The sequence below is a fragment of the Varroa jacobsoni genome, unplaced genomic scaffold, assembly GCF_002532875.2.
Source record: "Varroa jacobsoni isolate VJ856 unplaced genomic scaffold, vjacob_1.0 contig01762, whole genome shotgun sequence".
Taxonomy (NCBI): domain Eukaryota; kingdom Metazoa; phylum Arthropoda; class Arachnida; order Mesostigmata; family Varroidae; genus Varroa; species Varroa jacobsoni.
In genome coordinates this window covers 25,636-52,839 of record NW_019214686.1, presented here as the reverse complement: position 1 = coordinate 52,839, position 27,204 = coordinate 25,636, and the positions used below count along the sequence as shown (strand labels likewise).

Genomic DNA, 27,204 nt, shown 5'->3' with positions numbered 1-27,204 from the left:
TATGTAGTCGCACTGCAGACAGTGGGTGCTACGTGGAGGCACGATGGCTGATAGCTACAAGGGAGTGTCACGGTGGGGAAAATAAATAATAAACAGCTCTTAGTTTGGAAGCGATTACGGTATAAAACAAAAAGCCCTAGCCGTTTTTTTAAATCACCGAGTTTCTTGTATTTAACATAAAGGGTAATGAGAGCAATTGAATTTGCGATGGCTGGTATTTTTTGGCTATGAGACGAGTAGGTATATATATATATATAGATATTGCAAGGCTCCGATTTTAGCTTTGTTTTAATACAGCAATATTAGCTTTCTTGAGCTCTACGCCACGCCCTAAATACTTATTAAAAAAAATACTTATTGTAATACTAAATATCCATATTAGTCCCATGTTGGCTCCACATGGCCAATGCTACCAAGTGGTCTTTCTTGATACCACTGCCGCGGCTTCACGCCTATGCTGTACTGCGCTTCCGTATAGTTCCTGAAGCAATCTGTTTGAACGTTTGTCGGGTTGACGCCTCGGCATAAATCTGATAAACGGTTTAAGCTATTGTCATAAGCCTTATGCCGAACTGGATGAAACTGACACGTGCCTTTCGGATGGTTTAGACAGCCTCCCGTATTTCAGACACAACCTGGGCAAAGTATCTTTATATATTGGGGCTCACCTGTCGCAGTCGTCGGCGGCTGATTCCACAGTTTTCCACAAGTGAGTGCCGCAATTGCTAAAGTATTCCTGAGCTCAAATTTTTCTTTTTATGCGATACTGCACTTTTAACTTGCGAATAGCCTGAGACGCGCTTAGAAGAGCTTTACGAAAGCTTGAGGACACCAACGTTTCAACCCGCCGTGAAAGCACCGGACACAGCACCTGCGCTTCCAAATGATAAAGCGTGTGCTTCACAAGGATGGACCAATCCACCTTCCAGCCTGCCATGAACGCATACGTTACTGGCGACTTGCAATTCGATGTGTCGTTACCGTAGGAACGAGGGTACTGTTCCTACAAAAATTTCAGGTTTGAGCATACCTACATCTTGTAGCCTGGCTGTGCTGCGACAATGCGAGGCACGAATCCTGGTCAACGTTGGCACACGGAAATCGCTTTCGAGAGCACGTTATAATGACCCGTCCTTGATACCTGCCTTACGTTTTTACCAGGCCCTGTGAGAAACCTCTTTAATGTCTCTCCGGCAGGTACTCTTGAATTAACAAGGCAACTCTGCATACGAATGTACCTAACCTATATACAGAAAATGGGACAAATATTGCCGCGAGTCGTTTATTGTCTAGAGAGATTTTAAGATCGAACTTTAAGTCCAATTTGTAAACCTACGCATCGGTGTTTATCGCCACACAGTCGTACTATTCCAACACCATTCTCCTGAGGCACTTCGTGGCACTCCGCAGTATTTAACCCCAGGCCACTGTTCTTGAGCTATGAATTCCGATGTTCTGTCTTCGGTTCGCTCTTTCGGTTTGCTACCGTGAAACTCGAGGCTCTCCGTACAGCTGGACAGCCTTCATTAAGCTCCGTATGATTTCCTTCATGTCAACAGGTCGAGTAGAGATCCGACTTTGATTAGGCAATACTGACGCTTTCAAGTTCTAGCCTAGGCTTCGGGTACCTAGTCTATTTCAATATATATCGAATGCGGTACCTGAATTAGGACGGACTTTGGTGGCTGTTCGTCGTAGCGTGCAGGCGTTCAATCGGTGTTTTTAGTACGAAAGGAAAACTAGTTTTGTTTTTCAGAACAGGGCAGCAAACTCATCATGACGTAGAAGAGTGCATAATTTCTGCATTTTAAGCGAAGGCCAGCTTTTCGAGTTTTTTTATCCAGTCTTTCCATGCTAAATATACCCTCACCAAGATTCAAGACACTATTTTAAATTCGTAATCGATACTCTACATTATTGCGTTTTTTTGAAGCTTTTGAAAGGTTTGAAGGAGATGTCCATGAAGGAAACCGGAAGATCCTGAAACAAGTCTTGATTTAAGCAGTTCAAAAGGCTCAAAATACTATTTTCGGTGCGTTTGTTTTTTACACAGAAATTAACCACTATTGAAGAGATGTCAATTCCCCAGATCTATTTTGTCATTTTTGAAGTTTGGCTTGAAAACAATTCGTCCTTAGACCGCTGTTGCTTACTTGGGTATATAAACATTGCTCTTTTGAATCTTACGTATGTATCAAAGAACATTCGTTATTTAATTGTTGATTGCTGTCGGGATTATCAAAATGGACTGAAGGTACAAACAACCGCTCGTGTTTAACCGCCTAATGTGGTACAATGGTTCTATTCCATAGCCGCTTTTAAAAGCATGCGATTTAACTTGTTGAACTCAGGCTGGAAATCAAATGCACAGCCTTTACAAGAACGAACGTGGCTTGCTTTTAATGCAAAGGTCCGTCTTTAGCGTGTTTCTGTATAATCGCTATTCAGTTATTATCTCTGGCTTGTATCTGTTGACGTTTTGTTCACGCCGGTGAAATATGTACAGCATCATTTTTTACGATCCCAATACGTTGCACCTTCTCCGCTGAAAATGGGTGACTCCCAATACAAGCTAGCTATGTGATTTACAACTATTTTTACTAAGAGAAAAATATTAACGGTGCTGAGTTTAAAAGCAGCATTTTATATAATAATATTTAATTTATATAAAATAAGTTTGCGTAACGAATTTTCAGGTGGTCTACTGCTGGTGAATTACGGTTCAAGCAGGTGCTTCATTTATTCATCATAGCTATTACTGCAATCGCAGTACCCACCGTAATTGCCACGGTATTTGCGGAAGTTTCCTTTGAATTCCGGGTTCTCTTTTTTGGATTATCTTTGGTTAAAACCGTAAAATTATGGTATTTGCATAGTTGTTCCGAGACACCGTCGATGGTGTTTACTCGTCACATAATTTGTTTCACTTTTAGTTTTTTTACACTTCATTTGGCACGGGTGCTTTCTTTTTCATAATACCTACCTGATGGCCCACTCCAAAAAAATTAACACTAAGTATTGGTTAGATAGAAAGGAATGATGAGGTGTATCATCATTCTTGGGCTGGCGTCATCAGAGTTGGCGTCTCCCGTTATTAGACTAAAACTAAAAGAGGCATACTTGTGTGCCTGCTCCTTACTATCGCTCATGTCTCTTCATCTGTACATGTGCATGTATGCATGCTAATGTTCACACTTTCATAAAACGCATTTTAAGGTGCTTTGTCATAGTCGAAATCGATGACACCTGTAAAAGTAAACGTAGTGGTAGCAAGCACCCCGATTTCGAGATTTCAAATGAGAACAAAAAGTAAAGCTACAAACTAAAGGTGATTAAAAGTAATTTAAAGCATTAAACATATAATCACATTGGACTTTTGAATACAAAGTGCTTGCAGCTAGTCTGCCGAGAGCTAGCCTGGTGCAGAAATAATAGCGTTTCGTTTACGAGGGCTACAAAAAGGAATCCTAGTCTTATCCCTACACATCTAAAGTCGACAACGATTTGAATATACATCTGCGAAGTTAACGAAATAAAGCTATGCATGTTCGATCTCTTGGACAAGTCAGAAGAAACACTACTTTAAATATTTTCACGTTGTCATTGCATGTTCTTAGCTGGGTATAGTCAGCTGCATTCGTAAAATAGTATGTCTAAAAACAAGCAACCGATATGCTACGGAATTAACACGCCTTTCGCTTGCTTTTAAAAACGATCGTTTGCACAAAGCCTTTCTGTTCCCCTACATCTAAATTTGATGTCAATTGAAAAGTAAAGAAAAATTGTTAGTAGCTTACGTGACTAAAAACGTTTTCTTTAATGGTTTCCTTATATATTACACTGGCCAAGGCTCTCGATGCCATCAATGAGATGCTGAGAATGGGAAGATATATATTTTCGATATGTAAGCAAGTACATGGCTTGTGGAATACGACACGATATTACCTCATTGTCGTTCCTTTAGCAGCTGGGCATGACTAGGAAGCGTCTGCTTTGTTTCTGTTTAAGTGTGGCCGTGCAGCGGCCACACTTGAGCAGCGGTGTCACCTGAGCCGACGAAGAACAGACTCGTTTGGGAGACTGTGGGGTTTACCTAATTCAATAATTGGTGCCTGAGGAACAGAAGCTACACCGGGACCGAATGTAACAGACCAAGCAGCATTCAATCCGGTCAGGTACCTGAGAGAGCCAGTCGGTGCCTCTCTTGCACCACTTGGCACGATGAGCACAGCATAGTCCAAAGGAACACTTCAGCTATGACCCGACTGTACACAGCAAAATGCGTTCATGCTGTGGTAGAAGAGAGAATGGGTCCGCTTTTCTTATTTAACAGAGACCAGCGCTAGACGAGTTAACGTTTATAAAAGCCTCTGGTTCTCTGGGAAGTGATTCTCGAAATCTTGAATAATATGATCATACACTTCTTTTACTCGGCATTAATGAATTTTGATGCGTTACCCTGAAGACTAGTGGATGTGAATAACATCGTAAAGGCTCTCTCCTTTCCTCGTGCACGGCCGCTGAGTGTCGCCACCAACGCCGCTGATCTGGTTGAGGCGGGTCGCTGCATCTGCGGAAGGTGACGGAGGTCTGGCCCTGCACTTTGGCTATCTTGATTGCATCAGCCGACTAGCAGATGTATTCTGTAGCATGTGGATTTCTAAGGAAGCAGACGCCCAATGCATATCGCTCACTGTGATCTTGTTGGAATAGCGTATAAATGTAAGGCGACACATCTAGATAAAAAGGGGCATACGTATATTGCCTCACATTTACGAAACAGTCAAGCGGCTATATGACTTGTGAATGTATTAAAAATATACCACCTAAATACCATTTATTAGCTATCTAAAGCAACATTTCTGGTTTCATATTGTGCTCTTCAAATACACGTTAGCACGTAAAGTGTTTCCGCGCTCAAATTTAATTTCCCTTTCTCTCGCTTATTTTTTGAAGCCCGGAAACTCAAGTGCAACTAAGGTTGACTTGGCATTTTAGCCGAAAGATGAATCGTTATCGAAGCTGATATTTGTCCAAAATAGCTTCAAAGGTAAATTTATTTAAAGGAATTCGCATAGAAACTTTGCGCGCGTAATTTTAATGTTATTTTCGGTACACGTGAAACAAGTTGCAGTTATAAAGGAGCACTAGTTTTTGGAGTAGAAAGGTTGTTTTTTTGGTATGTACCTCTTATAAGAGCATCTACCGAAAGCATTCCAAAAGCACTTATTCAACCGGTGCGCGGACCATTATTACATTATTATACTGTGTCTGAATACACCGTAAAACCTCGACGACGCCTAAAACATCCTCGTGGTCACTCGTTTATCCTAATCAATCAACTGTGAAATTGCTGGTATAGCGGTGTCGTCTAAGATTATTTTTATAAACCACGCATAAGCATTTTTGAAAAAATGGTTTCGTAATAAATAGTATATATCCTTACTTAATCGCACTCGAAAGTGCAGAAAAGTGTCTTGCTTGATACAAAAAGCTATAGGGCAGGCTTAGTAGGAAAAGGTAAAAGATGTCAATAGTTCAACGTGGTTCGGAAGTGGTTCAGCTGCGCACGGCCTCATGAACGGAAGTATTAAGGATGGTATCAGATCGATAATTCTCCGCCTGTGACAAAAGTATCCTCGAACAGTGGATGCAAATCGCATTACTTAGCCTGTCGTATCCTATCGAGAATATCATAAAGCATTCCATTATTATTATTTTGTTGAATACTTGGAATACATTTATTGTGGTGAGTAGGTATTCTCATCTGAGCGAAAATGTTATTATAATATATATATATATATATAAAAATAATACAGTGAAAAAATATCAAAAGTAATATTACAAATGACAGAAAACCCCACACAGGCTGCAGTGGGCCACCTAATTATTACAGTTTTCTGTTACCGATTTACGTTTTGAAAAGTGAGATCCTTGATGGCACGATCGTTGGACTTATTTTGAACGGAGGCAGAAGGAAAAACACGAATCTCGGATAAAACATAAAGTTATAGTTCGAAAGAGATAGGTTAACAATTTAAAAAAAAATATAAGCATGCAGTACGATTATGCTACATTTTGCGTAACTGAAAACCCATTTTTTTTTTTGTATACTATGACATTGTATACTATATGAAGCATAAAAAGTAAACTGCACACTGGAGTGCAACTGAAACACAAGCAATCGAGAGTGCATTATCGTGATTTCTGCCGTTTGATAAAATACCTAATGGCGGTACTGGACGTAAAATTCAAAAGATTCAGCACCCTAGTAATCTCTTAAGCCCTTAGAACCTGTCCAGGAATGGTCATAGTGAAGTATAAATTAAAAAGTAAACTGTATCAGTTCTACATTTTGCCACAGTTTACCGGATCGGGGAGTAAAGACAGATGGTTCCTCTACGCTACAATATCTATGCATTAAAGAAGCTTAAGTCACTGGTCTATTTTTATTGAAATAAATTAGACTGATATTTGCACGTTTAGTTTCAGTGGTATCCTAAACAAGTTTTTTCTTTTCTTTTCTTTGAATGGGCTTTGGTTGTCAATGGCAAAGGAACTTTTTAGTTCGTCTATCCGTCTGTCAGTCCGATATACGATGTCCGGCTGTGTGTCTGTTCATTGAGAACAGACGCCATCGAGGTAGCGAAAGAGCCAAGAGCAATAGCAGTAAAAGTGGAACCACCATTGCGAAAAGCCGAGAAAGAAAGGGTCCACCTCCACGGCAAAATTCTGATCTGACTTGCTTGTTCTCCGACTGGCCCCTGATGCTGTAACTGTCGTTGTCGCTATTATTATTATTGCTGTTGTTATTCGTGTGATAGTGGCGGTAGTAGTACTATCCTCACTACCACTAGCAGTCAACAACTGCAGCATACGCCGTACGATTGTTGTCGTCGTTGTTGTTTGTAGTTATTCGCTGGCCGTTGTTCACATGTAGACGACTTCGCGACCACGTTGTTGTCATAGAGCGGTTCGTTGTCGCTGCTTCTATTGGTGCGGCTGCTTCTGCCATGTCCACAGAATAAAACAACGAGCGAAGTCGCATCGGTCTCACGCGTACACGACAATAGCTGCGGCGACGTAGAGGAACGGCGAAATTAATGACAAATGCGTAATCGCCACCATTTATATTACGAAGAAAGAAAGAAAGAAAGGAAGAAAAAGTACTTTACCACGCGCACTGTGATAGAGGAATGGCAAGCGACGAGGGGAAATGAACAAGCGGAACGATATTTTCGATATATTTGACGCAAGACAGAAGTACAACGTTAGCTGGACACTCGAATCGTGGGTAATGACGCAACGCGTCCATCTAGTGATCCACCTCCAAAAGCAGCATTGACAATGACGGCACTGGGTGCGGTACTGACTCGCGCTTCGCGAAGTGCCGATCTGCTGGACGGTCCAGCCCTTTAGACACAGTGAGGTTTCCATCGTCGAGTCAAGCTAACGCCACTCCTCAAAAGCTCACCATCGGCAGAATAAACCAAAACCCTATTGTATCTACATGAACCTACATGTTGGGGGCAAGCAATACAATATACAGCACTAATTCGATTTTTTAATGTACAATTATGTTCTTAGTAAAATGCAAAGAACGAATAGCAACTCTATTCATCTGGCAGATATATGAAAGGAGTCCAGCTCTGGGCGTGCTTTTCCGGGCCATGGTCCTTATATAATAATCATCTCGTAGCCGCTAAAGGTGAACCAGAAGAGCTATCAGTGATCATTTAAACAAATCTCAATTATGGTCACTAGTGGTTAGAGTCCCATTAAAGTAGAGCCAGTAGAAGAGTACGGAGTCAAGTAAACATTCATCACCTACCATCGTTGAAATTACGATAAAGTCAATGTCCATCTATAAAGGTACCTATATATTTAATAGGGCTCGTAGTTTCTAGTAAACAATCCTGGTCTAGAAAATGTGTGAGATATGCAACTTATATGCCTTGATTGCTATTGAAGGATTGGTAGCAATAAAATGCATTTATTTACCGATTACGAGCGAATAATACGCAACTAGCTGGGAAAGATTGAAAGCAAAGTGGGCAGGACACGAAAGTGCTAACTGTTTTTAATATTTTGAAGCTGTCTCTTTGAAAATTTCGCTATTGCAATAACATTTACAATAAGATCTACGTAATATGATTAAAATTTAATCTAGTCACATATTATACCATACAGTAGTCTTTAGAAAATCGTTATTTGTACGATGCATGATAGTTCTCGGGATATTTCAGTATTATGCGGTCTGCATTGTTAGCTTCACCGAGTTTCCCCACGGGGGCTTTTTAGACAAGTGTTTCTTGCCTTACTTATTAATAGTATATCGGGGCTTAGTGATAAGAACCATTAATTTATATATATATATATATATAATAATGACAATCTTAATTTTAAGTATTTGAAGTCGGCGTTTCAGACAAACTTGTTCCTTGGGCGAAACGAGTTTCAAAATGAGTAATTTGAAAACAAGTTTCTTTCAGGCAAGTAAATGTGGGCTGGGTTCTCAGTCACATCGACAGCGCTCTGTCTGATAGATATCTGAGGCAGAGTCATTCTTCTCTACGACAACACCACGTCGCACATCGCAAAGATTGTGAAAGCCTCCCTGCAAGCTTGAGTAAGAGGTCTTTTTGTACCCGTCATATTTTCCAGACATCGCGTATACGAGTTACTACCTTTTCCGATTACTAGGAAATAAGTAACCGAACACCTGAAAGCAAAAAAAGTTTGAAAGTCCAGCTGGACCTGTTCTTCAAGAAGATCCTTGACGAGAAACAACATATTGGTTGCGAGACTGCAGAATGTCGTTGCGAGTGACGAATAGTACATAATTAAGTTCTTGGTGGAATTCGAGTGAAACGCTATAATATTTATTAAGGCAAAAGAAAACTGTTCTTTATGTACCAAAGCGGATATATTAGGCTGTTAGTAGCGAATCCAGTGGACCTCGCAATTGAGTAGCTCGTGAACTACGCGTCGCTAGCAAACGAAATTTGACCGGTAAATATCCCTATAAACTCTACTCCAGGAGAAATTAATTCAAAAGAAGAAAAACATCTAGTTTAGAAGGTCAACGTTCAGTAATTAAATTTTCGTTCCTCGAAAATTAATGCGGTGCCGACATTCATCGAGAGTTGGTCAAAACATTAGGAAAGGGAGCCATAAGAGAAACCACATTACATAACCTGTGCAAGCGTTTCAGAAGTTGGACTGTTGCGTGACATTAGCGAGAAGGTGCTAAAATGTCATGTCAAAGACACACTGCTGCAGATGAAAAGGCTGTTTCAAAAACAAAGCTCGTAGTCAAAAGGCTCTGTCGCCCAACACTAGCATTTCATATATAAGGTGTTACACAACTCTAACCCAAATACCAAAGATTCTGAAGCTAAGTAACAGAAGTGTCTTTTCGTAAATTGACTCCGGGTTAGTTAAAAATGCACGTGATGTATCCCACGTGCAACACGTGTAACTTGTAGCAATAAAAAAACTGTTTGGAGCACACGGTCGTCATGGGCGAGATCTTATTCGATCCGTACCGCCACCAAGATAGGTAACAGACTAGAGAACGGCATCATCCCGAAGAGAACTTGTGTTTGGTAGCAGCGTTGAGTGGGTTCGGACTTATGGTAATGGTAGCACTTTCAGCAGACATCTGCTACTATGAAATACTTGCCGAAAATAAAACAATGAATGCAGCTCGCTGTCGTACTCACAGACCATTGGTACGGAAATGAACGCAACCCGCTTGCTAGATGACAACGCCAGGTCTAATCGCCATGTTTGCAATACCTTTTCAATGAGCAAAGGAATATCCACTGCTGGCTTCAAGCCGTATTTTCATAGACGGAAGCTAAATACGAAACGCGAATGGTGTGTGGCTGTCTAGAAGCTGGCAAAGTGTTGAGAACATTCAATAAAGCTAAAGGAAAATACCTTCAACAGTAATAAATGATAATTCGTCTTTTTACCCGTCACATTAGAGCGGTCACCGCAATCAAGTTTGCAGGATGATATTTGAGTTTATAGATGAACTAACTAATTTGGATTGGACAAATAGTTTAAAAAGGGTATTGGGGAAAATGATCGAATTAATAATATGATCGCCTTGAGAATCGTTGCACAGCTGAAAAAACATGTTGTGATCTGTGGATATTGCTTCTAACACACACATATCAATTAACTTCCTCTGTTGTTGACTTAACTTTGCTTTTAATCTCCCTTTTTCATGCTACATAGATTTACCGATTTTAATTCACTGTTGTAAGCACTTATTGATAATGGTTCTATAGTATTTGTATAATAATAGACGTAGATGATATTAAACACTTTATAATAATCGAATTAGGTTATGTTGGAAACGCATTACATTTCCAGCTGATCTCACAGCTTCATGATGAATGAGAAACGTGTAAAAAAAACTCTCGTCCTTTGCGCTTATACAATTTTGGCATCACATCTAAATCGGAGGCTATTTAGGTTATGACGTAGTACAAGGCTATTTGCTTCATTGACACTGAGGCGTTCATTCAGAAGCTCAGCTTGCCCGATCTCGGTAGCCTGCGCGTATTTAGTTTTAAAGCTATAATTCAGTCGTACAGTTGCCCCACGTCGAAGCCTATTGTGGTATGAATTGTGCTGTCTTTTTACTTCTGAAAATCTTACTTATTTTAAAAAAAATATGGTCAGTAAGTTATGTAAAGTGTCGTCCGTATTTGAAATTCCTGAACTATCGGCAAGCGTATGCTAGTGCAAGTGCCTTACTTTCCATTTTTTTCTGCAGCAGTTAAGCAGAGGCTCGACGCCCTATTTTAGTGAACTTGTTAGTTATTACCATTTATGGAGCAATTTATAGTCCAATATATTTATTGTTTCATTCCAACTTATCTCTAGCATGGCGGTCCTTTTGATTGAACGGTATTGTAAATATCTCTGCAATCTAAGGAGGACGGTTTATTGTCCCCTTATGCTTGTCAAAAGTCGTTGTGGTAGTGGTCCTATACGAAAAATAAAGAGGGAAAAAATATAAGCAAAAAGACCTCTGACAATAGCTAAAGATATGTTATATGAAAGATTGGCGGGTTTCAAATGCGAGGTGTAACAAGAAGTGGTTGAATGAAAAAGCGTCTAACTTGCTTACAATCAGGCTCGTCTTCGCAGCGTGACCTAAAGTGCGCATTAGCAAGTTACTGGCCAAAATCATCCCATAGGTTCAGTGTACGCCAAACTTGGCAGGCGGGAGGACAGCTTATCCATAATCCGCTCCGGACGAGATTCTGGAATCTTTTGTTTGTACAATCTCAATAGTTGGTTTGCCTTCCAGAATAAACTTATAATTCTGTTTTTTTTTTAAATCGATTTCTCTTCATTATATCCTGATGTGTTTCGAGGGCTACCTTGAGCTTTGGGTTTGTTTTTGGCGTAGATTGTTTAAAATTTCGTCGCTAGCTCCCCATAACGTGAAGTAAGACTTCGTTATGGTTCTGGCTTAGACAATCAGTGGATTTTACGCCCTCTGCAATCACTCATTCATCTTCTTCAACCATTCAATTATTTTCAGTTTCCATAAATCGCTCCACGTCTAAACGTCCGGTTGCCACAGGGATCGTGACAAGTCAGCCGCAACCAGCACTTAGGACAGTCGCTGAATACACTCGGGTACTCCGAACCACACCTTGTAGCATTACTGATTATTCAATTCATTAATAATGCAGTTCGCTAAAACTTAGCTTAAAAACAGGCTGTGGAACCAACAAATTATTTCTCAAGCTGTTATAAACAGGCCACAGGGTCATTGCATTTTTTCTAGCAAGACAGCTTTGATTGCATATAGCTGTTTCGAATTTCTCAGGTGCACACGGGCCACGCATCTAGTAGAATTCGCGTGGCTGGTCTTCTTGCCCGATTTCAAATTGTGGGATTATATGGAACAGCTAAGTGTTTTTTCACACTTCATCGAGTCTTTGTTAAACGATAAAATCGAAATCATCAGCTAGTTTTTGCGGTTGCAATAGCACCTGCCCCAAAGCTACATTTCAAGGCCAAACCTCAGGCAGGTTAGCTTTGTGAAAATAATTACATTGAACTATATTATATGATCATTATGGGGGCTATATTGGCCAAGATAAGGAGAAGCGTCATTCTACCGAGAAATTAAAAAAGAACTGCGTGGTCTCAAAATGTTAAATGTGGTTGCTTTCCGGAAAAATGTAGAGATTTCATGGGCATAATGCATTATTCGGAAAAATGATAGTGTCGATATAATTACGAGCATGAATCAAGACTTACCATAGGCAATAATTAAGACCACAATCATGTAGAGGCCCACAAAATTAACGATGCAATTGTTTTCGATTTATATTTTCTCGAAAATGAATTGACTCTAGTATGTCCATTAACGCCATACAGTAGAGGAGTGTTTAACAAATATACGGGAATAATTTTTCTCTCTTTTCTGGTGCAGATCGCTTTCAACGATAGCTTTAAGGCCCGTATGGCCCCGCCCTTTTCCTAGTGAGAATCTAAATTTTAATTTTTAACTAGTTAACATGTGGACGTGAGTGAAATTGTTCAGTGGGTGACTATCAACAAATCCTAAAATAAAACGGTCCACGTTTTTTTTATAGTCCACAATATATCCACAATTTTTTTTCTAATAAAGTTAAGAAACGAATTTTTATCATACTTAGATATTGTCGGCTCGAAATCAAGTTTATGATTTAGTAAAATTCAGCAAATAGAACTTATCGTTCCAAATACAGCCAGTTATACAAATTCTTGCTTTCTCTCGACAAATCTATCCTAATCGGTCTGTAGATACGAGATAGGGCATAAGATTTACATACAGTAAAAAACCAAACGTGTACAATTATTCATCTTCACAATTAACGCGACATGTTATATCCATGCTAATTTTATTCCATCTACGGAGACAGATGATGGAACCTCATTCTCGTATGACATTCTTTAAGTTCTAAGAAATGTAAGTATTATATATTAACTTAATATTATTTCTAAGTAAATTACTTGCAGAGTTCGCTGAATTCAGTGTCCATTTCGTTTCCACTGATCTACAATAAAAATAGATAAATGAGCGACCTAATTAGTGCGAAATAGTTGAAGCAGGACAAATAAGAAGTCATCGGTTCCTGATATATCACCCTGATTCCAATGTCTGCGTCAATAGCAAGCCGCCAATGCAAATAAGACACTTTTCAAAAAAAGGGGCTTTACCATAGAAATTAGTGAGCCGATCGAGCTCATTCTCCAACGACTGTTTATTGGCGTGACCCTTACTATGGCAGCGCGGACTGTGGAAAGAGTGCGTAGCATCTTCCAAGACTTTCGTAGGGAAGCTTTAAGCTCTGCGGGGAAAAAAATCGCTAACCCAATAACTCAGCACATATTGGGTAAAGTAAATCTCTTGCCGTTAGTAACAATAAATCTGTCATATGGTACTATTTGACGTGTGCCGTAAAGCGACTTCGGTGTTCGGTCCTATAAAACCCAGTCAACTAAGAGGGCCAATCCTACAGACTACACAAAACCTCACGGTCACTCAATTTATCTTCACTAACTAAATATTAAATCATGCAGCACGAAACGCGACATACCAAATAACTTTTCGGACTTTTTATGAGCTTTTATTAATATTTAATTAAGATATTTAATGAAGTTGAGATTCCATCTAAAAATCCATCGAAACGCTTCAAAATACTGTATTTTTTATGCAAAAATGAGCGGCTATTTTTGAAAGGCGAGTATCTGTCGCCGATTTAATCATTGAGGTAAACTAAAATAGTCAGTCTTTTTCATTGCAGGTATTAATGTGATCTAAGTATTTTTGCGTTTCTTTGCACCTTCCGGGTTCATTTATTATTTTAAACCTTTTGCTTTTTATCAAACCGAGATGTAATCCCGCTAGATTTTTTTGTATGGAACACATTTAAGCGACTTTTTTTTTTTGTCGACTAAGTCTATATAGTTGCCATTTACTTATTATAGTTGCGTTGGAAATTAAAATTATTTGTTTGTTTTAGGAAATAGTAAACTTAGGCCTCTCAAACTTTTCCGCAAGCACAGTTCATTTGTTTTCAATCATAAGTATCATCCATGACCTTCTGCTGTTTTGATAGTAATCTATTTTTTATTACAGTGCTGTTAAAATCTGGAGTACGAGAGTCTATGAGTTCTTGAAAGGCACCTTGGACACCATTTTGAAATTTGAATAACACCGCGATCCTTGCAGTATGACGTCGAGCGTTTTCATGCAGTGCGAGTAGTTTACCTCTGTTCATGAGTTTTGGCTGCTTTAAGTGAAGCTTTTCATCATCGCCTCTAATTACAGTTTAGTCGTAACCATCAAACCAGTACTCACAAAGCTATACTGATTAGTACCTACATTAGACCACCGTAAGCTTTTAAGGAAGATATTCCACCAGGTCAGTTGCATCCACCCACCAATGCGACGGTCTGAGATTCAGTGCAAAAATGGGTCATTGTTGCAACGTGAGGAGAAGCAAATCTCTCTGTCTTTGAGCTTAGATCATGTGGCACCCATATGTCAAAGTCTTTACCCTACAAACCTAACCGAGATGAAAAAGTATGGCGTATCTACATACACCAAACCTGGATATTAATATTTGTGTACAATGAAATGTGTCAGCTTCCACCACAGCTCTCAGTTTTTCATTAGCCGTCTTTGTACGAGACAAATGTTCGTTTTTTTGTAAACTATATATATTACATTTTTGGAAATTTTTTAACCAACTGCTCACTGGTTTCTTGCAGAATGATCTTCACCAAACACAAGGTTTACATCGCAAGCAATCTTCGCATTACGATTCCAAGGCGAAACGCAAAAACTAAATTTCCTAATTTTCCATAGCTCATCACAACTCGCCTGCTAGAAATCTGAGCAGATGGTCTCTGAACTCCGAACCGAAGTACAGGTGAATTCTGAAGCAAAAAAAAAAGTGTCTCGAAATATGACATTATTTTTTGTCTCATTTCGTACTTAACGACCTAAAATATACGTATCGAGTTGACACTGATAATCTAGAATATTTTAGGAAACAGATATTGTTTGGTTTGAAGTAACTATTGATTGTGCAAAGTAGACAATGAAAATTATGCACTATGTATCAAGCTCTAACGTAACGGTTTGTTCTAGGTTCATCTATGGTTTTCGTACTGAAAAACTCGGAGCTATCAGCGGCTATTTTTTTTTGAAGATTTAATGAGCCCATTCCTACCTTTAGGTGGAGAAATTCAGTGCCGTTTTTAACGAAAAGCGTTCTAGATTTTTAACCGATGTGGCAAGCCGGAACGCTGTGCGTGCTCTCTCCTTTGTGTATGCTCCACGCAATTCCATGTTTGAAGTTAATGTGACTAATTATAGTATGAGAATTTGTTTACATATTTCAAAGTTCGGCCATTAAGGGGAAATCACAGCGAACATCGAATTGGGTTAACCAACCGACATGCGTAAATTTTACAGTTGTGGTCTTTCGTGTCTTAATATCCAGGTCAATATTTATGACGCAGAAGACCAGAATCGGTAATGCGTGTAACAGAAAAATTAGCTACCATTATATAGCACAAGACAGTGCTCGTGCATTCATTGATGAATGCCTGCTTGTTATTTGTTTTGGGAAGTCTGCGATTAGTAACGCGCATAACCATGGGTTATCTTGTCCCTTTGGGCAACAGTGTTCGTCTGGGTAATAGATTGGTCTGCAATAACTCTATGATCTGATATACTGCTATCGTGTTGTACTGTGTTCTTGAAAAGATGAACTCTGTGATACGATAATTTTGCGAGCATTTGAGGTCGCGAATCACAATTAAGGCCATCTTGTAGCCTACAAGTACATTCATTACATTTTTTAAGAGTGCTTTTTAAATTAAATATGTTGATTCAGCCATGGTCCATGCTACTCGCCCAGCAATCCTTTTTGTAAGCAAACTAAGCATTTGGGTAGCATTTAGGAGAGACATTATAAAGGGTATAATAACAGCAGATGATGCGATCTAAATTTTGTATCGAAAACTTTCTTCTTGGCTAAAGCGAATTTCTGTAACTGCTGAACACAGGCGTACGAAAATTCTTACGCCGTGTACAAATAATCACTCTATCAGGTTAAAATAACCGTATGCTGCGCACTCTGGGCAGAAGGTGTCATTATAATGTTTTTTGTTGCTCATTTACAATGTAATGCTATTGCCTGCCAAGCACCCGGGCCTACTAGTACAACCGGACATGTTCCTTAAAATTTTCGGGAAAGCAAAGTCAGTTAAATTAGGCTCTCTATTGTTTGGATGTGCTGGCAATTTCGGCTAATTTATAGAAAACAAAGCAAGCATTATGTGTGTCGCTTTAAGTTTGTCCGAATCTAGTCTCCTGGGCAGTGCAAGAATTAAATTATAAGAGCTGGTATTACCATTCCTAATATGAACTTCATACTGTGTACAATCGAGAAACTGGTAACGTCTCTTGCAGTTCGAAATTAAAACATCGGGAATGGATGACTCTATAATAGAGGTGTCCTGAAGTTACATGTATTAGCACATATATGTCTATCTAGTCTAGCGGAATATTTCTATACTTCATGTGTTGTAGTATGAGACATAATAGTATGCAAAAATGCCACAATGTTTCAAAAACATTGCGGAATTGAGGACACTCGTCTTAGTGATACTATGTTACGCCTAGAATAGAAGTGGAAGGGGGCAAAAGAAATAAGAGCACAGCACCAGCAGAGGGGTGATTGGTGGGTGGGTAAGATTTGAGACGGCTCTGAGATTTCTTTAAGCCAGTAGAAGTAACAGTGGTAAAAAGTCCAAAAAGCAGCACAACCTGGATAGGGAATACTGAGTGGCCCGTCTTATCAGTATTTGGCAGATGCTCGTAACCGTACCAGAGGTGACACCAACAGTGTGCCAAACTTCATTCTCCTTTGGGAACAAAAAAGCGAAACGTGTCCAGGGACATGATGACAAGCTGCCTTCGACTCGGGTCGCATAGAGTGCACAGCAAGTGTCGATATACACGTATGAAATATAATCTATAGTATTTCAGACGAATGTTAGTTGTGATAGCTTGCTTGACATTAAAATAGAGAGAAAACGAGAGCTGTTAGCAGGACCAACGATATACTTTACATTAGTCGCTATTTAACGAACTCGCGAAATTGACGTCATAGAACGGTCAGGAGCCACGGAACAGTGATATATTCAGTTTTTCACTACATTATCCTGTTAACTGTGACTAACTCTACCAGTCGGAAGTTTGTTGGGTTTCAACGTTATATCATAAAGCAGGAAAGTAAGGACTGAATGTTATTTTTGCAAGGAACTTTTCAAGTTTCTAGCTCCTGCAACTTAAACAATACTAAGGAGGTCCACTCTTTGCAGTTACCGGCCTTATTTCAAGTAATGGTACTAGTCGAGAATAAACAATCGGCCCGCATATGTTTTACCTATTTAACAATACGCAGTACAGAGCCGTCTCTTACAAAATGGTAAAAGGTCGCTTTGATCTTCGAAGGCGAGTTACTTCCCAAAAACCACAACTAATTCCAGCACTTGTAGGTATGTTGGTTGGGCACCATATACTTTACCATACTATAAGGCTTATGATCATCGAATACTACCCTAGGCTTACCAGTCTGTGCTCAGAATTTTTGTGCAGATATACTATGCCCAAAGTCCTGTATGTCGGAACTACTGATTGCTGATAAACAACTAATTATTCTCTAAACTAACTGCGTATATGCGCTGAAACACTGGCTTTCTTACTGCTATTTCAAGGCACGAGGACGCTTGATTTATATTTACATGCGTCCACTCACGAACTTTCTAATCTAGTCAACCGACTAAGCGTTGCCAGGGCAAGTTCACTACATTAAAATTACACCGGTTACTAGTCAGCTCTCCTTACAATAACGTGCCAACAATAAACACTACATTTCATTAGCACAATACTGTCACATAGCCTGTAATGTTTTGAGCATTCTTTTGCGCTAAAGATACCCAATAAATGGCCTTAGGACCCCTATGGACTCTTTTTTTTAGCTAGCCATTACTACAAACTACACTCCGCACGTCTACTTAACAGGCTTACATATATCTTGACATATGAATTTCTGGCGAGCAAACCAATCAGATTTCATTAGTCATAAGTACGGTTGAAACCATTGGTTCCAGAATTTATAGATAGGTAAACAACAGTAAATTTGCTTGCTTGCTTGCAGAACCTGCGCGGCAGGCTCCCGTAAATCGTAATAATCAGTGATCGTTTGATACCAGATCGAGTTCTGTTACAGCTACTACTTGTGGGGATAGATAGCTCTCTAGAGTAGGACCAATAAAAATCTTCTTAATTGACTACTAGAAGGAATGTATTGTTTCTTGGTGTGTAGACAGCTTTACATTAACTTCGTACCTTCATCTGTCTTTAATTTTAGGGGTCAGTACACGCTTGAATACTAATGGACCTCGATACCTTCAACGCAGAGCTAGAAGGTTCGATTCAAAATCACCTTTGTTCCGCCAAGAGAAGGTGATTTTTAGTAGGTTCATAGCTTCCCAGCAGTTGATATAATTTCCGAGATTGACCAATCACAGCACCTGGATTTATGCAAAATAAAAGCTTCATGGAATCCATGAAAAAAACTTAGATCATTATTGTATGAACGCTTTATATATTTTGTCCCACTTCGAATAGCACAGATGTGTCAACTGGATGCTCCAGTAGTACAGAAGGTCATTCCACGCACAGGCATATTAACACGTATCTATAGTATTCATGATTAGAACTCGACTCCATCTACAAAATTCTTTCCACTCTAGCGTCAAATTTGGTTTTTGAGTAGCCCAATAGGGTTGCATTGTGCAACTATACATTAATGTTCAATAATTTTCTAAAAAACATGATTAAAGAATACGTATTTATGCGTTATGATTTCTCTTGATCAAACTCAGCAGCTGCTGTAATTTCCGGGGTTGCCTATGAACAGTGCTGCAAGAACTTGCACCTAGAGTAGATTGCCCCAACTTTTGCTTGGGATGGCCTGACAGGCTTGTGTTAGCTTTCTACAGCAGTGTTTGCCTTAGAGTTATGGTTACGCCATGCTTCCATTTTTCACATGCTTTCGAAATTTTTGGCGTCACTGCCATAAGAATTGCCACATGTTGGTTAAGCTCCGTAGGGTACTCTCATGCTGCATATGAAATGCTGAGCACAGAAAAGTTGTATGTTTATAAAGCAACTAAGAACACATATGGTTTTTATCGGCTTAACATATAAAGCACCAGACTGACATTTTGCTGATACTCCTGTCTAGGATCTTTGTAAAGATAGGAGAGATTATTGATATGAGATATAATTTAGTGATTTTTCATAGGAATACGGTGTATATACTGTAAAGTTTGACAGTCTCCACCGCAGTAGTCGAATTTACAAATGCGGCTGAAAGGTATTTTTTACGAAAGCAAGGAGGTAACACCCGGGGGATGCGCCCCAATGTAACCTTATAACTCTGCAACAAAATAGCGTTTTTAAATCAAATAGAAAATCAATCTCCAAGGCTACAAAAGCTGAAATTATATGCTTGAAATGAAAGCAAAACAAAAATATGGTTCCATAAGGTTTTTCTCTTAAAGGTTTTAAAAAGTTATTCAAGACCTTATAATTGTTGTTCCCATCATCCAGATTCCCATCATCCCTGCGATCATTACTACTTTGTGCTTCAGGGCATTATATTAGAGAAACGTGCTGTTTGTTCTTTTTTTTACTATTATTTATTATTAGCTTTTGTATTAATAAAGCGCCTTAGATGACAACCAGTACGGATTTATCAAAACACCGACTAATAGTTACAGAACTATCCACAGTGGCTCAGAATTGCACGATGAATAGTCATGATTAGTCAAGCTGACATCGATCGTAAATGCATATTTTGATTCGGTAAAGCCAAACTCACATTACTTTTTCGCCATATTGGCTCTTCGCCATATCACTGGGTTATCCGATAAGAAAAAGTTCTGCTCTTTAGGTGTTTCAGTATCCTATAGCATGTTTTTCCGATATTATAATTCCCCAAATGTCCTAAAATCTTGGATTTCGAAGCACAGATTTTATGGTAACAGTGTTGAACTATATGACTATATACAGTATAAAAAATACACCAGGTGTAAGATGTTTTTACAGAAATACTTGTTCTGTATCAAGATTACGCGCGGGAAATAAGATCCGTTTCTAAGTACGATTTACATTAATCAATAAATGTTTATATTTCCTGCTAGCTAAATAGAAAACTAACTTTCCTAGCGGAATGTATGCGTGACCTCGAACTTGTTAAAGTTGCGAAGCCATAATTTTACGACTCATCGTAGCGATAATATACAATTAACTAACCAAATACATTGAGTGATGTACTTCTCCGTTATTTCCTAATGAAGCGTTTCGGTCTTTAATATATTAAAAAAAATCTCATTTTAGCCAAATGCTTATGTCGCTAAAAGAAGCTAGCAGTGTATCTAACCATGTAGATGTAACTGAAAACTTTCAAATTATATTTTTACGTGAGGTTGCAGTACGACGTAATATGAATAGAGAATGTTTTAAAGAAAAATCTTATGTCGGTGTATATAAGGAGTGCACGTAGTTCACAAAGGAGGACCTTCTGGCTAATGCGCCGAAGTTCGTAATCACAGCCGTTAGTGATTCTAGTCATAAGCATTGCAACGAGGCTAACGGTGCATCTTCTGTCATGGAGGTAATCAGCATGGTTAACTTCTACAAAGAATTGTTTCGACGAGGATGTTACTTCTGTAGAAGACTAACCGATATGAAAAATGCAATAGAAAAAAAGACTTAGTTTAACAGCAACATCCACCGCAAGTTGGACCTTCGTTCAATTTAAAGCAAAAGCTAACCCAGCTCTTTTAGATAATGGTAACGTATAAAATAGCAGTCCCCAGAGGCTTACGTCCGGATTAATAAACCAGAGTGTGCTATGGTAAATTCAAGGAAACGCTAACGGAGTTCGGATTCAAGATAGTTACCTATCGGGAAATACCCATATTTTAGGTCCGACACGACAGACTTGTCAACAGCTGACATGAACATGTTTACAAGAGAAGCGCAATGTAAAGGCGGAAACCACGGCCGCAGGGAAACTGGATAAATTCATGCCTGCAAGTATGTGTTTTAGAAATTAGAATCAATAAAACTATGCATTTCTTCTACAGCACCGGACCAAGTAGAAGTCGTGCAAATATTCAGATACCATAAACTCGGAAACCAATGCAACGCGAAGAGATCGACCATAGATCACGGTAAGCACGAAAGAAGAGTAGAAGAATGGCGTCAGACCCACAGTTCACGGAGGCGTAAACGGAAAAACCCCGCTCCTACAAAACGCTTAGATAAGTCTAAAATATGTGAGGGCAGAAACAGGAGCGAAAACTAATTGAAGAAGCTATGCACTCCCTGCACGTATAGGAACGTATAGGTCTTATAACTCATTAGAATAAGGTATGATGAAATAATAATAGTAATGAAAGCCCGTTTGGAAAGCATTTCATTCTCAATAGACACTATTCTCCAAGATATTCCACATTACAGCAGCAGGAAGCAAAAGAATATCGTATTGTCATATCGGATAAAATTTTACAAAAGGAGGTACACTTTAGCAAAAATGTATAATGCGCGGATGTGCGTGCCATCTAGAACCTCGCGTAGACCAGAAGGATTAGACAACGATTGTTTAAAACAGACCATGATGTTTGTTCTCCGACGGGTCTTACTTACCAAAGCCTACCAAAGTAAGGTCATATTCCCAGTACTCACAACGAAGACGTTGTGCATCATCGAAATGCTAAAAAACGGAAGATATATGTCTTTTGAAACTACTTTCTAGAGTAGAGCCAACAAAAAAAGAGTTAATATGTGAGGTAGCCCACGAAAAGGAGCTTTATTGCGTTGATAGTCATAGCAGACATTCGCTTATTTACTATTCTAAGGAAACCAGCTTTTCTTCTAAAACAAAGACACAAATTCATCATCGAAAAAGATAGTGCGAAGGTTTTGGCCAAAGTCAGTTATTGTCGAATCTTCTTCAGCTAGGAAGAATTTTCACTAAAATATAAACTTCCTCATTTCCTTGAGTCGACGGCCTACAATATTTTCAGTTGCTGTACGACTTCTAAAAATGTCCAAAAAAGATCATAAGACAATGAAGAAGATTCACAATAGGGTTTAGATTTGAACAGCTAAAAGTCCATTAAGAAGTCGATTTTATTAATCCTGGATTATTGATGCAGAGATTGGCTGTTATTTTCAATTGGATCATCCAGGTAACCGCCAACGGCTAGTTTTTCAGAACTTTTTGCCTTTTTGCACCTCTAGGATTTTTTCGTGAATCCTTCAATTTTTGATCCTTTGGTTTTCTATGAGCTCAAAAATGTAATCCCGCCAAACTTTTTTTGTACGAGGCATATTTAAGCGCCTTTTTAATTCATCTAAATAACATCCCTTCGGAGGAGAAGCACAAATTTAGTAACAGTAGAGTTACAATAATGATTATTTTTTTATGGGTATGTCTGCCTTGTTATTATTAAAATCGTTTACATGCATTGGGTCGCTCTATATGAATTCAAGTATTGTGAACTTCACTCTTTTGAATTATCCTACAAGCAAAGTTTTTTTTATTTTTAATCAAAGAATGCACCAATATCATCTATGGTTTTCCGCCATTTAAATGCTACCTTGTCTGTTCAGCTGTGGCAGATACCTGGGGCGCGAAGGCCAATAAAATTTTAAAAATCAATATTGTCATCATATGAAGATTTTTGTGCATTTTTTGTAATCTTTAAATCTTGAAAGAAATTATTATTTTTGAATGCAATGTATCCACCCACAAAGGTGGCCGTTTGCAGTCATCGTAGAAAATCTATTTTTCTCACAAGTTACCGCTTGATGCAAGAATGGTGTAGCGAAGAGAAACAAGCGTCTCTGTGTCTCCACTTTTGATCCTTACTCAAATCATACAGTATCTACTTGTCAATCTTTTTTATCGAATTAATTTGACCGAAGTAAACAAATATTGGATTATTACATACTAAGCCCAAGTACTTTGAAATGGGCCTGTTTACAGCACAGCACTTTGTTGCTAGACTCTGCATGCGGGTCTCCACGAAACCAATTTTCAAGTTCGAAATTTCCTTTCCGGAAGTTTTCGAAGCAGCGGCTCAAGGTGATTCCATTAGTAAATCTTTCACCAGATACAATTTTTATGCGGCAAACTGTTTCCGCCTTAACAGAATTCGTATCCATAGACCACTCGAGTTTTCTGATTTTGTGGTTCGCAGCAACTAGTCTGTCTGCTTAAAAGCCTGAGTTGAAAATACCCCCGAGGACGATTTCAAATTTCATAAAAACAAAAATACTGTTTCGAAATGTCATGCCATTATAAAATAGCGTCTTCTGAATTATAGGATCAGCGTTCCGCGTACTTTATAATGAATGGCCTAATATTTATATACATTTGACATTTAAACCTGTTACTGCTATTACGATAGAGCAAAACCAGCCTAACCTTTTTTCCCGTTTGGGGTATATAAACAAGCTAATCTTGAAATACTGAATTGGCATAGATAGTCCAACTAACCTGCCAACTTATTCGATATGACGACTGGTAACTTGACAAGTATACGTTCCATCCAATCATCTAAAACTACGAAAATAAATAGTGGGTATTTACATGGAGAGTTGTTGGAAAGCCGTCAAGACAAGGTGCACTCAGGATACTTCAGAACTTAGCACAGAAAACGAAGACGATAGCTTCTATCTCTTGACGGTACGATGGCTTACGTGCACGCAATTACGTGATAATTATGTTTCAATTGAAAACCCTACAAGCGACCTTGCGCTTACTTTCGATGTCCATATAAAACCCTCTGCTGAGTAAAGGTCATCAGTAGTAGCGGGTTCAAGAGTAATAGTTCCCGTAATAGCTTAGTGGGTAATGCATTTGTATACAAGGATATCTTGTACACAAGAGATGAAAATATCAAACACCTATTGGATTTTTTCAACTGCGGCAAAAAATCTAGGCTTTTCATTTGGGGCTATCATAGCAGGCTTGCAACCTTCTTCGACTTATCCACCAGCTCTCGACGTCCAAGTGTGCACTTATTTCAGCATAGGACTGTGCTGGCATAAACTCATGCTGCTTAGAATATTTTAAGCAAAAACGATAAGTAAATCCGGCAAAGCTTTCTTAAAAAAAAACGATAACCTGTACTTTCATTACGAAAAGGTAACGGGTATTTAGGAGATAGCTGCTGTATACCCTTGTCGAAGTGTTGACGGCGATACGATCCTGGCGTAAGTGATATAGATTTTTATAGGCCCACAAATGCTAGTTTAGTTTCATCGACAAAGATAGTAAGTTCAGTAAATCGGACCGGGCTTAACCCCACTATAAGAAGCAACGACGGAATCAATGCTCCGCGAATAATTAGTTGTCATCATATTTTGAACTTGCTAATAACGGTAGACAATGACGTTTCTTACTTAAATATCCTCGAGATTCTGGCGGTACTTTCAACATTGACACTCGCTGGGCTTCCTCCAACCGACCATCCTCCCGAGAAGCTGATCCTATTTCTGGATGTGCAATTCGCGGTTTCGTTAGTAGTCCGGAGTCAAGCTTACTGTTGCGCAAGGAGCCTGTTCCATAAAACTGATAATGTTTGTGCTGGTACACACGACAATTCGGCACCTTTTTATCAGAAAATTTTATCGCATGAGTTCGTTGTACGGCACCCGCATTACAGTTCACAGCACCGTACATGTGTTCGGTGCACATCTACCTTCTCAGTATTTCCGAACCGCTCCATCGCGTATAAACACAATGGAATCGCTAGCATGTCTAAAAATCTATTTTTCGCCCTAGTATATCAAAAGTTGTCTGAAAGCATCTTCGGAAACCTAACTCACTTTATCACAAGTATAAGTCGAAGCAGTAGTTATTACTCAGTCACTTTATATAGAGTCATACGCTTCTGATTTATCAACTTTGTTCAAAAGCTTGCGCTTCACCCAAGTCATGGACAAGTTATTGTTTACAAGATACGGCATTGAATACCGTTATATCATGGATTGGAGTAGCAACATTGAACACATCGACCTTTTCTACAGTGGTTGCTCGAAGGCCCAGTGTCTATGATAGGATTGCGCGGTAGGCATGCTGCGCCGGTTAAGATTCTTTTGCAATGTCTTGTGCAAAGGTTGAAAATCGCTGGCGCTGTATCTGACGGAATGCCTAAACAAAACAAGTTGCCAATGCAATAGCTAAAGGCAATCTATAGAATCTGGGTATCACAATTTCTCGCCGAATAATTGGGCCTGTATTAAAACATTGCCTGGTCTGCGATTCCTACATTATTTTATTAATCCGGTAACATATTATTTGAAACAAAACAGCAAGCGTTGCGGTTTCTAATATGATGTTGAGATTATGCATATTCGACAATCTGGCATCATTAACAACCGTTGGGAGGAATTAATCGGAAATGCATGACTTTCCGTAATTGCCACTCTCGCCAACAAAAATGTCAAGTTTAGCGTTGAAATGAATATGCGCGCCTCACTGCGGGCTTGTTTCCCCTACTGGGTCAATCATCTCTTCTATAGTTGACCGTCAGTTTTAAAATATCCTGAATAACTAACGTGTAATGCGTGTTAGTCATACCTTATGATAATTACACTCTGTCACTTATCTTAAATAGCTGTCGATTTGCACACACTTCCAAGGTGTTTTATATTGCAGCCTCTTTACGAGCTCACATGCTTTATACTTCGCTATTTTCTAGTTTGCAAATACGTGATCGTTGTTTTTGCACCCATATACATAATTATTTTTTGACGTTTAGCAATCATTTTACCAATCATATCAAGCATTCCAAATATATAACCTTATAATGTCATGTCAGCTCAGTCATAACACGAAGACTATGTTAAACAAACATATTTTTATAATACAAACACATTTAATATAATAATCAATATAGGCGCACAAATATATTGCAAGGCCCCTACCTCGGATGCTTCGACATTTGAGTCCTGAAACATTGAACCGTTTATTATACGGATGTACTTGCAATGATTAAAAATAAAGATTACAATTAAGTTTCAAAAGTATCATTTAAGGCACTATGTGCCGTTTACATTTTAAATGCATTTTAAATGGATTGGATCTCCGACCGCTTTAAAATTAAAAATATTGCTTGATAAACATTCAGTTCAAGAGCAAGAACATCTTGATCGTTTAAAAGTGACTTTATAGAGAGTTTCAAATCCTCTGCATGCTATCGAGCACGTCGAGGAGCTAAAACGTGGTACTGCGCCTCACTCTCCTTATTAAGTCGTTAAAAAACACTCTCTGTACTAAATCTTTCCTACAAAAAAATGTAGTACAAATTCTGAACGTAAAATATTAAGTATATCCAGGACAAGCGAGATAATCACGTTATGAAAATTATGCGTCCCTGACTGAAGATGAAGAAGTGCTGCATTGTGTCTGTTCTGAATACCCATGAAACGGACCTAATAATAACTGAGTGGAAAAAATGAGCGGAGAGAACTCTGTTATGAAGAAAAAGTCATTAACAGGTCCAGGAAATCCCAAAGCAATTTTATTTAATCATACTATTTGTCCACAAAAAGGTCTAAAGGTAGAATAAGCCGACTTGGCTTCTTCAGGGTACCACCTATTTACAACGATAAAAAATCGTTGGCCAAAAAACCCTTTTTTGTAATTTTGGAAACTCACAAAATGGGTCTCCGATTATTTGGACACTAAGACTTAAGAGTTCTACCATAAAGGAGTCTTCGCAATGCTTACAAATTTCCAAAAGACTTCAAATCCTAATGGCAATCACTTTGGTGAAAAGGCTTCTAATACTATTGATTGAATGAAAAAATTGAGGTAGATCAATGATCAAAAAGCCGAAAATGCTTTTGTAGACCGAAAACAAATAAGCCTCATAATATCTTTAAAAAACATCACCTGGAGAGGTGATGTTTATAGCTCTAACGTAGTGTCATCTTAACCTGATTTTAATTCGTATATAACGAGTTGGGTGCATTCGGCATCGATGTTCAAGGACGTAGATTTTAGAAAT

The 27,204-nt window shown here is 38.8% G+C and overlaps 2 long non-coding RNA genes across 3 annotated transcripts; both read right to left on the bottom strand.

The window, feature by feature from the left end:
• Window positions 1-1,268: 1,268 nt before the first annotated feature.
• On the bottom strand, window positions 1,269-4,766 carry LOC111272192 (uncharacterized). 2 transcript variants are annotated; one of them, XR_002687370.2, is made up of 2 exons: window positions 3,798-4,766; window positions 1,269-3,246 (listed from the first exon to the last, which is right to left on the bottom strand). It is a non-coding gene; the product is annotated as an uncharacterized LOC111272192 (long non-coding RNA). The 2 variants fall into 2 exon arrangements; XR_002687371.2 differs by having other exon boundaries at window positions 3,946-4,766.
• A 1,669-nt stretch (window positions 4,767-6,435) lies between these two features.
• Window positions 6,436-25,163, bottom strand: LOC147751892 (uncharacterized). Its single transcript, XR_015315622.1, has 2 exons — window positions 24,593-25,163; window positions 6,436-7,073 (listed from the first exon to the last, which is right to left on the bottom strand). It is a non-coding gene; the product is annotated as an uncharacterized LOC147751892 (long non-coding RNA).
• Between the last annotated feature and the right edge of the window lie 2,041 nt (window positions 25,164-27,204).